The sequence below is a fragment of the Pleurodeles waltl genome, chromosome 2_2 (genome assembly GCF_031143425.1).
Source record: "Pleurodeles waltl isolate 20211129_DDA chromosome 2_2, aPleWal1.hap1.20221129, whole genome shotgun sequence".
NCBI classification, from domain to species: domain Eukaryota; kingdom Metazoa; phylum Chordata; class Amphibia; order Caudata; family Salamandridae; genus Pleurodeles; species Pleurodeles waltl.
This window is the reverse complement of record NC_090439.1, coordinates 293,672,484-293,685,221: the sequence shown is the minus strand read 5'-3', so window position 1 is coordinate 293,685,221 and position 12,738 is coordinate 293,672,484. Positions and strand designations below refer to the sequence as shown.

The 12,738-nt window shown below is 46.5% G+C and overlaps 1 protein-coding gene across 1 annotated transcript in view; it reads left to right on the top strand.

Annotated features, from left to right (window-relative positions):
- The window catches only part of MYO10 (myosin X), a 754,439-nt gene that overhangs the window by 557,069 nt on the left and 184,632 nt on the right, over nt 1-12,738 (top strand). The window lies entirely within an intron of this gene.

The window sequence follows — 12,738 nt, the reverse complement described above, 5'->3', positions numbered from 1 at the left end:
GCTGTGTCCAGAGGGGCGGGCATCTCCACTAGCTGGAGTGCCCTGGGGCGCTGTAACACCGGGCTAGAGCCTTTGAGGCTCACCGCCAGGTGTTACAGTTCCTGCAGGGGGAGGTGAGAAGCACCTCCACCCAGTGCAGGCTTTGTTCATGGACACAGAGTGACAAAGGCACTCACCCCATGTGGCCAGAAACCTGTCTGGATGTGGCAGGCTGGCAGGAACTGGTCAGCCTAACACTAGCATTTGGACTGGTTTACAGAGGGCATCTCTAAGATGCCCTCTTTGTGCATTTTTCAATAAATCCCACACTGGGATACCAAACTTCCCAGAATTCAGTGTAGCCATTATGGAACTGTGGAGTTCGTGTTTGACAAACTCCCAGACCATATACTCTTTATGGCTACCCTGCACTTACAATGTCTAAGATTTGGCTTAAACACCGTAGGGGCATAGTGCTCATGCAATTATGCCCTCACCTGTGGTATAGTGCACCCTGCCTTAGGACTGTAAGGCCTGTTAGAGGGGTGACTTACCTATGCCACAGGCAGCGGGTTGTGGGCATGACACTCTGAGGGGAGTGCCATGTCGACTTAGTCATTTTCTCCCCACCAGCACACACAAGCTGTGAGGCAGTGTGCATGTGCTGAGTGAGGGGTCCCCAGGGTGGCATAATACATGCTGCAGCCCTTAGAGACCTTTCCTGGCCACCGGGCCCTGGGTACCAGGGGTATCACTTTCAAGAGACTTATCTGTGTGCCAGGGCTGTGTCAATTGTGGAGACAAAGGTACAGTTTAAGGAAAGAACACTGGTGCTGGGGCCTGGATAGCAGGGTCCCAGCACACTTTCAATCATAACTAGCATCAACAAAAGGCAAAAATGTAGGTGGTAACCATGCCATGAGAGGCATTGCCCTACACATCCACACCATATAATACACCCCAGTTGCTCACACAGGCTTTCAGTGCTTTACTAATGGTCAACAGGGATTTTCACTCTGTGGATCTCACAGTGCATTGGACACTTGCTTCACACGCAATAATGGATGGTTTGACTGTAATTGTTTTCATTCCCTCCATAAAGACAAACAAGGTTTATATGTTATTCAAGAACCATCGATTCCAAGTCTGTCTTTTCCTTTCGCCTTCTGGGGTTAGTAGTGCTGCCTTTAGGTCATTCTCCAGCCTATATAAAAGTGCTGTGATGCCATACTAGAGGCAGGTTTTGTGCCACATAGATTAAAAATAATAATAGTGATAATATTAAAACTTCAAGTACATGAGTGATTTGAAAAATACTAAAGTTAGTTAAACTACTCATTCCTGACATAGGACCATCAAAATATTTTTCCCATTGGCTCTTACAGTCACTTTAAATTAATGACTGCTATGACATGGCAACTAGACACCTTCCTCACTACTTCATAAGTGATACCCTGAGCCTGATAAGAAGACTAGAGAACAAGCAGTTCTTCCATAGACTTTGGGAATGCAGCAGAAAATTAGCAAACTGTAACCAGCATGTGGTACAAATTCGTCATCACGGTTTCCTCAGTCAACACAGTTAAAAATAAGGTGATCCGACTTACATTGAATGTATGCTATGTGCAGGGCAGCTCATTTGTGTTATTTACTCAGTGATTGTTGTTTTTTTCTGTATGTTAACAGCCTCACACTAAGCTACAGAAGCAAGAGCAGGGACACACACATGGAGACAGAAACAGAGAGAGAAGGAGAGATTGGGCTAGGACAGGACAGACAGCATGAAAACAGTGTGTTTATGAGAGGGTGCACATGCATGTGTGTGCATGTGTAAGCACACTTGCATGCAGGTTTGTGGGTTTGTAGATGTGTCTGTGTGCTGCACTGTACACTGCTACATTTGTTACAGCATTACTCCTTTGGATCCATTCAACAAAAAAACTTGTCTGTCTAGCCTTGGTTCATGGGATTGTCTGCCGGCGTTTCTCAAGAACCTGCTGCTGATGTTCATGCTGAGTAGGGAGGAGAGAAGGCCTGTGTAAGTATGTCTGACCAGTGTCAGCATCAGGTTCATCCAGCATTGTTGGGGATAAAGAGGAGCACAGTGACCTTAGTAGAATTTGGCCATGCCCACTTGAATAACAGGGTTGGCAAAATGGCACATATGCTTAGGCTTTTGGGCAAAGGGTGCATTGGCTCTTGGTCCTGAGGTACAGTAAGCTTTTTAGGAGCATATTGTAGCTTATTTGAAAGGGGCACCATCTGATGCGAATCAGGTGACCTTTCCATAGATCAAGGGCTTCCATGTCAAATGCTTATCTTGCCGCATGTTTGTTTTACTAAGTGGCTGAGCCAAAAAATTATGTTCGACAAGCAAAAAAATTTCAGTAGTGTACTTGTTCTACAGAAAATTGGGGACGTGTACATCCTATATACACTTACAAAGGAGGTAGATTAATTTGACTGTATTGTATTCCCTTACTTGAAGCCAATGCAATTTTTTAGTCTTAATCTGCTAGTAAATATTGTCTCAGCATTTTCTCCTTTTAGAGTCTTTATAGTTGGTATTGTAGGATGGTACGGGAAAGGGCTTTGTGTAATGTGGTCTGACATTGACCACAGTTCTCAATAACACATCAAGGAGCCCAAGTCGGTAAACGAAGGCTCTTAACTCATTTGTGCAGCAAGTAGAATCCAGTCTTAGGCACTGTTCTTTTCTGGGACATCTGTTCTTTTGCGATTCACAGACCAGTGTTTTTAGAGTAGGGATGAGGCTAGTGGAAAGTTTGAAGGGAGTTGGAGCAAGGAGTTCACTGTCTGCCAGGATAAACTGGAAGTATAAACAGTAGTGCATAATGGTTTAATTGGGAGACCCTATTGCAATCTGCTGCCTATTATAGCAAGACCCACAGTTGGTCTATTTCATTGATTCATCCTTTTAAGGCCACATTTTTGTAGCGCTGTTTATGTCAGGAATGTGTAAAGTGATTGTGGGTGTCAACCCCAACTAGCCCTCCTAGAAATTTCCCTTGAAATAAAACAAAACAATTCATTACCTATCACAGTTTTCAAAGTAGATTGGATAATAAATGTTCCACTTTTCCATATTGTTCTGAGGAGAAACCTGTGATATAAGCCAGAAAATCGGTCTTTTCCACAGACAAGTAACCCTGCAGCAGAAAATCTATGCACCTTTAAAAAAATGTGTACTACTCAATCGGACTGTGTTCTTACAGGGTGCTATATTAGTGCCTTCTACTCCCTTGGGCTGTTTTGGAGTAAGATGACCTAGGATTCCTGCATTCGTCCCCCATGGACTGTCAGTTTCCCTGTGTCCATTAGGCCACGTCAGCCCTGTCACTGGATGGAAATCGTGCAGTAGTGTCAGAACAATAACACCACTGTCGAGCGTCCATTGAGATTTTGCTTGCTTTCTTTAAAGCATTTCTGGGTGATGTCCAGGTATTTCTATGCAAATGTCAGAGAATGTTTCCTGTGAGTTTTTCATATTTTATAATAATAATTCACACAAGCTTTATTCGGCCAAGAGACCATCAAAGCAATACAATACAAAATAAATAATCATCATGAATAAAACAGTACAAATCTACCATAAACCAAATTTAAGAAAAGAGAATAAAATCCCTGCTTGCCCAACTTAAAAACAATTAAGATCATTGTATATAAAAATTACGTATACGCCATGCCGCTACTAAAAACTTGCTTACAGCATAAATTAACACATTTGAATTGTGACTTTTTAGAATCCTCAGAGCTAGAGCACATTTTCTTAGCTTCAATTCCCGACAAATTTTGAGGATCCATTTAGACCTTGGGATTAAGTAAGCAGGACAAAAAAACATAAAATGTTCTACTGTTTCAGAGGAATTGCCAAACACGGGACAAATATCAGAAATTGAATTGGATCCCCATCTGCTAGTCAAGGCCATCAATTGTAATGTTCCAAAGCGGAATCTGGCATACAGTCCTTTGCCTAATAGGTCAGGTATTAATTATATCTAGGTATAATTCGAACTCTGGGTACCATTTAAAATCAATAAAAATATTAGTTAAACAACCATTAGATTTGTGGGAAATATAGTTGTTCCGTATATAGGACCAGTAGGCTCCCTTCAATACTTTTACATGGGACTTTTCAAGTTGATGGGGGTTCTCCCATAAATCTCTCAGTCCCAGTGTACAAAACCAGCTGGATACGTGTTTGATCCATGGGATGGAGGTAGAATTAGAACATTTTAGCAATTCTGGAAGTGAGGACTGTAGGAAGTTGGCTCTGTATGTGCTATTTCAAAGTAAGGAATAGCATGCACAGAGTCCAAGGGTTCCCCTTAGAGGTAAAATTGTGGTAAAAATAGATAATACTAATGCTCTATTTTGTGGTAGTGTGGTCGAGCAGTAGGCTTATCCAAGGAGTAGTGTTAAGCATTTGTTGTACATACACATAGACAATAAATGAGGTACACACACTCAGAGACAAATCCAGCCAGTAGGTTTTGTTATAGAAAAATATCTTTTCTTAGTTTATTTTAAGAACCACAGGTTCAAATTTAACATGTAATATCTTGTTTGAAAGGTATTGCAGGTAAGTACATTAGGAACTTTGAATCATTTCAATTGCATGTATACTTTTCAAGTTATTGACAAATAGCTATTTCAAAAGTGGACACTTAGTGCAATTTTCACAGTTCCTGGGGGAGGTAAGTTTTTGTTAGTTTTACCAGGTAAGTAAGACACTTACAGGGTTCAGTTCTTGGTCCAAGGTAGCCCACCGTTGGGGGTTCAGAGCAACCCCAAAGTCACCACACCAGCAGCTCAGGGCCGGTCAGGTGCAGAGTTCAAAGTGGTGCCCAAAACGCATAGGCTAGAATGGAGAGCAGGGGGTGCCCCGGTTCCGGTCTGCTTGCAGGTAAGTACCCGCGTCTTCGGAGGGCAGACCAGGGGGGTTTTGTAGGGCACCGGGGGGGACACAAGCCCACACAGAAATTTCACCCTCAGCAGCGCGGGGGCGGCCGGGTGCAGTGTAGAAACAAGCGTCAGGTTTGCAATGTTAGTCTATGAGAAATCAACGGATCTCTTCAGGCTGCAGGCAGGCAAGGGGGGGCTTCCTCGGGGAAACCTCCACTTGGGCAAGGGAGAGGGACTCCTGGGGGTCACTTCTCCAGTGAAAGTCCGGTCCTTCAGGTCCTGGGGGCTGCGGGTGCAGGGTCTTTTCCAGGCGTCGGGACTTAGGTTTCAGAGAGTCGCGGTCAGGGGAAGCCTCGGGATTCCCTCTGCAGGCGGCGCTGTGGGGGCTCAGGGGGGACAGGTTTTGGTACTCACAGTCGGAGAGTAGTCCGGGGGTCCTCCCTGAGGTGTTGGTTCTCCACCAGCCGAGTCGGGGTCGCCGGGTGCAGTGTTGCAAGTCTCACGCTTCTTGCGGGGAGTTGCAGGGTTCTTTAAAGCTGCTTCTGGAAACAAAGTTGCAGTCTTTTTGGAGCAGGTCCGCTGTCCATGGGAGTTTCTTGTCTTTTTCGAAGCAGGGCAGTCCTCAGAGGATTCAGAGGTCGCTGGTCCCTTGGAAGGCGTCGCTGGAGCAGAGTTCTTTGGAAGGCAGGAGACAGGCCGGTGAGTTTCTGGAGCCAAGGCAGTTGTCGTCTTCTGGTCTTCCTCTGCAGGGGGTTTCAGCTAGGCAGTCCTTCTTCTTGTAGTTTGCAGGAATCTAATTTTCTAGGGTTCAGGGTAGCCCTTAAATACTAAATTTAAGGGCGTGTTTAGGTCTGGGGGGTTAGTAGCCAATGGCTACTAGCCCTGAGGGTGGGTACACCCTCTTTGTGCCTCCTCCCAAGGGGAGGGGGTCACAATCCTAACCCTATTGGGGGAATCCTCCATCTGCAAGATGGAGGATTTCTAAAAGTTAGAGTCACCTCAGCTCAGGACACCTTAGGGGCTGTCCTGACTGGCCAGTGACTCCTCCTTGTTGCTTTCTTTGTTCCCTCCAGCCTTGCCGCCAAAAGTGGGGGCCGTGGCCGGAGGGGGCGGGCAACTCCACTAAGCTGGAGTGCCCTGCTGGGCTGTGACAAAGGGGTGAGCCTTTGAGGCTCACCGCCAGGTGTCACAGCTCCTGCCTGGGGGAGGTGTTAGCATCTCCACCCAGTGCAGGCTTTGTTACTGGCCTCAGAGTGACAAAGGCACTCTCCCCATGGGGCCAGCAACATGTCTCTGGTGTGGCAGGCTGCTGGAACTAGTCAGCCTACACAGACAGTCGGTTAAGTTTCAGGGGGCACCTCTAAGGTGCCCTCTGGGGTGTATTTTGCAATAAAATGTACACTGGCATCAGTGTGCATTTATTGTGCTGAGAAGTTTGATACCAAACTTCCCAGTTTTCAGTGTAGCCATTATGGTGCTGTGGAGTTCGTGTTTGACAGACTCCCAGACCATATACTCTTATGGCTACCCTGCACTTACAATGTCTAAGGTTTGGTTTAGACACTGTAGGGGTACCATGCTCATGCACTGGTACCCTCACCTATGGTATAGTGCACCCTGCCTTAGGGCTGTAAGGCCTGCTAGAGGGGTGTCTTACCTATACTGCATAGGCAGTGAGAGGCTGGCATGGCACCCTGAGGGGAGTGCCATGTTGACTTACTCGTTTTGTCCTCACTAGCACACACAAGCTGGCAAGCAGTGTGTCTGTGCTGAGTGAGAGGTCTCCAGGGGGGCATAAGACATGCTGCAGCCCTTAGAGACCTTCCTTGGCATCAGGGCCCTTGGTACTAGAAGTACCAGTTACAAGGGACTTATCTGGATGCCAGGGTCTGCCAATTGTGGATACAAAAGTACAGGTTAGGGAAAGAACACTGGTGCTGGGGCCTGGTTAGCAGGCCTCAGCACACTTTCAATTGTAAACATAGCATCAGCAAAGGCAAAAAGTCAGGGGGCAACCATGCCAAGGAGGCATTTCCTTACACAACCCCCCCCCCAAACGAAAGAGGATGAGACTAACCTTTCCCAAGAGAGTCTTCATTTTCTAAGTGGAAGAACCTGGAAAGGCCATCTGCATTGGCATGGGCAGCCCCAGGTCTGTGTTCCACTATAAAGTCCATTCCCTGTAGGGAGATGGACCACCTCAACAGTTTAGGATTTTCACCTTTCATTTGCATCAGCCATTTGAGAGGTCTGTGGTCAGTTTGAACTAGGAAGTGAGTCCCAAAGAGGTATGGTCTCAGCTTCTTCAGGGACCAAACCACAGCAAAGGCCTCCCTCTCAATGGCACTCCAACGCTGCTCCCTGGGGAGTAACCTCCTGCTAATGAAAGCAACAGGCTGGTCAAGGCCATCATCATTTGTTTGGGACAAAACTGCCCCTATCCCATGTTCAGAGGCATCTGTCTGCACAATGAACTGCTTAGAATAATCTGGAGCTTTTAGAACTGGTGCTGAGCACATTGCTTGTTTCAGGGTGTCAAAGGCCTGTTGGCATTCCACAGTCCAGTTCACTTTCTTGGGCATTTTCTTGGAGGTGAGTTCAGTGAGGGCGGTCACAATGGATCCATATCCCTTCACAAACCTCCTGTAATACCCAGTCAAGCCAAGGAATGCCCTGACTTGAGTCTGGGTTTTTGGAGCTACCCAGTCCAGAATAGTCTGGATCTTGGGTTGGAGTGGCTGAACTTGGCCTCCACCTACAAGGTGTCCCAAGTAAACCACAGTTCCCTGCCCTATCTGGCATTTGGAGGCCTTGATAGAGAGGCCTGCAGATTGCAGAGCCTTCAAAACCTTCTTCAGGTGGACCAGGTGATCCTGCCAGGTGGAGCTAAAGACAGCAATATCATCAAGATAAGCTGTGCTAAAGGACTCCAAGCCAGCAAGGACTTGATTCACCAACCTTTGGAAGGTGGCAGGGGCATTCTTTAAACCAAAGGGCATAACAGTAAACTGATAATGCCCATCAGGTGTGGAGAATGCTGTTTTCTCTTTTGCTCCAGGTGCCATTTTTATTTGCCAGTACCCTGCTGTCAAGTCAAAGGTACTTAAGAATTTGGCAGCACCTAATTTATCTATGAGCTCATCAGCTCTAGGAATTTGATGAGCATCTGTCTTGGTGACAGAATTGAGTCCTCTGTAATCCACACAAAACCTCATCTCTTTCTTTCCATCTTTGGTGTGAGGTTTGGGGACTAAGACCACTGGGCTAGCCCAGGGGCTGTCAGAGCGCTCAATTACTCCCAATTCCAGCATCTTGTGGACTTCCACCTTGATGCTTTCCTTAACATGGTCAGACTGTCTAAAGATTTTGTTTTTGACAGGAATGCTGTCTCCTGTGTCCACATCATGGGTACACAGGTGTGTCTGACCAGGGGTTAAGGAGAAGAGTTCAGGAAACTGTTGTAGGACTCTCCTACAATCAGCTTGCTGTTGGCCAGAGAGGGTGTCTGAGTAGATCACTCCATCTACTGAGCCATCTTTTGGGTCTGATGACAGAAGATCAGGGAGAGGTTCACTCTCTGCCTCCTGATCCTCATCTGTTACCATCAACAGATTCACATCAGCCCTGTCGTGGAAGAGCTTAAGGCGGTTCACATGGATCACCCTCTTGGGGCTCCTGCTTGTGCCCAGGTCCACCAGGTAGGTGACCTGACTCTTCCTTTCTAGTACTGGGTAAGGGCCACTCCATTTGTCCTGGAGTGCCCTGGGAGCCACAGGCTCCAGAACCCAGACTTTCTGCCCTGGTTGGAACTCAACTAGTGCAGCCTTTTGGTCATACCAAAACTTCTGGAGCTGTTGGCTGGCCTCAAGGTTTTTGGTTGCCTTTTCCATGTACTCTGCCATTCTAGAGCGAAGGCCAAGTACATAGTCCACTATGTCTTGTTTAGGCTCATGGAGAGGTCTCTCCCAGCCTTCTTTAACAAGAGCAAGTGGTCCCCTTACAGGATGACCAAACAGAAGTTCAAAGGGTGAGAATCCTACTCCCTTCTGTGGCACCTCTCTGTAAGCAAAAAGCAGACATGGCAAGAGGACATCCCATCTCCTTTTGAGTTTTTCTGGGAGCCCCATGATCATGCCTTTTAATGTCTTGTTGAATCTCTCAACTAAGCCATTAGTTTGTGGATGGTATGGTGTAGTGAATTTGTAAGTCACTCCACACTCATTCCACATGTGTTTTAGGTATGCTGACATGAAGTTGGTACCTCTGTCAGACACCACCTCCTTAGGGAAACCCACTCTGGTAAAGATACCAATGAGGGCCTTGGCTACTGCAGGGGCAGTAGTCGACCTAAGGGGAATAGCTTCAGGATACCTAGTAGCATGATCCACTACTACTAGGATGTACATATTTCCTGAGGCTGTGGGAGGTTCCAGTGGACCAACTATGTCCACACCCACTCTTTCAAAGGGGACCCCCACCACTGGAAGTGGAATGAGGGGGGCCTTTGGGTGCCCACCTGTCTTACCACTGGATTGACAGGTGGGGCAGGAGAGGCAAAACTCCTTAACCTTCTGGGACATATTGGGCCAGTAGAAGTGGTTGACTAACCTCTCCCACGTCTTGGTTTGTCCCAAATGCCCAGCAAGGGGAATATCATGGGCTAAAGTCAGAATAAACTCTCTGAACGACTGAGGCACTACCACTCTCCTAGTGGCACCAGGTTTGGGGTCTCTGGCCTCAGTGTACAGGAGTCCATCTTCCCAATAGACCCTATGTGTTCCATTTTTCTTGCCCTTGGACTCTTCATCAGCTTGCTGCCTAAGGCCTTCAAGAGAGGGACAGGTTTCTTGTCCCTTACACAGCTCCTCCCATGAGGGTCCCCCTGGGCCTAAGAGCTCAACCTGATAAGGTTCAAGTTCCACAGGCTCAGTTCCCTCAGAGGGCAGAACTTCTTCCTGAGAAGAGAGGTTCCCTTTTTCTGACTGTGTTGCAGTTGGTTTCCCAACTGACTTTCCTTTTCTCTTGGTAGGCTGGGCCATTTTTCCAGACTCCAGCTCTACTTTTTCACCCCGTGCCTTGCATTGTGCTCTTGTTTTTACACACACCAGTTCAGGGATACCCAGCATGGCTGCGTGGGTTTTTAGTTCTACCTCAGCCCATGCTGAGGACTCCAGGTCATTTCCAAGCAGACAGTCTACTGGGATGTTTGAGGAGACCACCACCTGTTTCAGGCCATTGACCCCTCCCCATTCTAAAGTTACCATTGCCATGGGATGTGCTTTAGTTTGATTGTCAGCATTGGTGACTGTATAAGTTTTTCCAGTCAGGTATTGGCCAGGGGAAACCAGTTTCTCTGTCACCATGGTGACACTGGCACCTGTATCCCTCAGGCCCTCTACACTTGTCCCATTAATAAAGAGCTGCTGCCTGTATTTTTGCATGTTAGGAGGCCAGGCAGCTAGTGTGGCTAAATCCACCCCACCCTCAGAGACTAGAGTAGCTTCAGTGTGGACCCTGATTTGCTCTGGGCACACTGTTGATCCCACTTGGAGACTAGCCATTCCAGTGTTACCTGGATTGGAGTTTGGAGTGGACCTTTTCTTGGGACAGGCCTTGTCTCCAGTTTGGTGTCCAGACTGACTACAGTTTCGACACCAGGCCTTTTTGGGATCAAAGTTTTTACCCTTGTACCCAGGATTGTTTTGTGAAGAGGCTCTGGGCCCACCCTCCTGTGCAGGTTTTTGGGGGCCTTTAGAAGACTCTTGACTATTTTTATTTTTGGCTGTCTCACCACCTTTCCCCTGGGGAGGTTTTGTGACCCCTTTCTTTTGGTCACCCCCTGTGGAAGTTTTGGACACCCTAGTCTTGACCCAATGGTCCGCCTTCTTTCCCAATTCTTGGGGAGAAATTGGTCCTAGGTCTACCAGATGCTGATGCAGTTTATCATTGAAACAATTACTTAACAGGTGTTCTTTCACAAATAAATTGTACAGCCCATCATAATTACTTACACCACTGCCTTGAATCCAACCATCTAGTGTTTTTACTGAGTAGTCTACAAAGTCAACCCAGGTCTGGCTCGAGGATTTTTGAGCCCCCCTGAATCTAATCCTATACTCCTCAGTGGAGAATCCAAAGCCCTCAATCAGGGTACCCTTCATGAGGTCATAAGATTCTGCATCTTGTCCAGAGAGTGTGAGGAGTCTATCCCTACACTTTCCTTTGAACATTTCCCAAAGGAGAGCACCCCAGTGAGATCTGTTCACTTTTCTGGTTACACAAGCCCTCTCAAAAGCTGTGAACCATTTGGTGATGTCATCACCATCTTCATATTTAGTTACAATCCCTTTTGGGATTTTCAACATGTCAGGAGAATCTCTGACCCTATTTATGTTGCTGCCACCATTGATGGGTCCTAGGCCCATCTCTTGTCTTTCCCTCTCTATGGCTAGGATCTGTCTTTCCAAAGCCAATCTTTTGGCCATCCTGGCTAACTGGATGTCCTCTTCACTGGAGTTATCCTCAGTGATTTCAGAGGTGTTGGTCTCTCCTGTGAGGGAACCAGCATCTCTGACTATTATTTTTGGAGTCAGGGTTTGAGAGACCCTGTTCTCCCTAGATAGGACTGGTAGGGGGGAATTTTCCTCCAAGTCACTATCCTCTTCCTCTGAGTTGCCACCCTCAGAGGGGTTGGCCTTTTCAAACTCTGCCAAAAGCTCCTGGAGCTGTATTTTGGTAGGTTTGGGGCCCATTGTTATTTTCTTTATTTTACAGAGTGACCTTAGCTCCCTCATCTTAAGATGGAGGTAAGGTGTGGTGTCGAGTTCCACCCCAGTCACATCTGTGCTAGACATTTTGCTTCTAAAAGTTGGAATACTTTTTAAGAATCTACAACTGGTTCTAGAATCTAATTCAAACTTTTACAAACTTTTAAACTCTAAAAGAAATGCTAAACAGGATCTAACACAAGGCCCTAGCAGGTCTTTTAAGAATTTAGAAAACTTTTCAAATTGCAAAAATCAATTTCTAATGACAATTTTGGAATTTGTCGTATGATCAGGTATTGGCTGAGTAGTCCAGCAAATGCAAAGTCTTGTACCCCACCGCTGATCCACCAATGTAGGAAGTTGGCTCTGTATGTGCTATTTCAAAGTAAGGAATAGCATGCACAGAGTCCAAGGGTTCCCCTTAGAGGTAAAATTGTGGTAAAAATAGATAATACTAATGCTCTATTTTGTGGTAGTGTGGTCGAGCAGTAGGCTTATCCAAGGAGTAGTGTTAAGCATTTGTTGTACATACACATAGACAATAAATGAGGTACACACACTCAGAGACAAATCCAGCCAATAGGTTTTGTTATAGAAAAATATCTTTTCTTAGTTTATTTTAAGAACCACAGGTTCACATTTAACATGTAATATCTTGTTTGAAAGGTATTGCAGGTAAGTACATTAGGAACTTTGAATCATTTCAATTGCATGTATACTTTTCAAGTTATTGACAAATAGCTATTTCAAAAGTGGACACAGTGCAATTTTCACAGTTCCTGGGGGAGGTAAGTTTTTGTTAGTTTTACCAGGTAAGTAAGACACTTACAGGGTTCAGTTCTTGGTCCAAGGTAGCCCACCGTTGGGGGTTCAGAGCAACCCCAAAGTCACCACACCAGCAGCTCAGGGCCGGTCAGGTGCAGAGTTCAAAGTGGTGCCCAAAACGCATAGGCTAGAATGGAGAGAAGGGGGTGCCCCGGTTCCGGTCTGCTTGCAGGTTAGTACCCGCGTCTTCGGAGGGCAGACCAGGGGGGTTTTGTAGGGCACCGGGGGGGACACAAGCCCA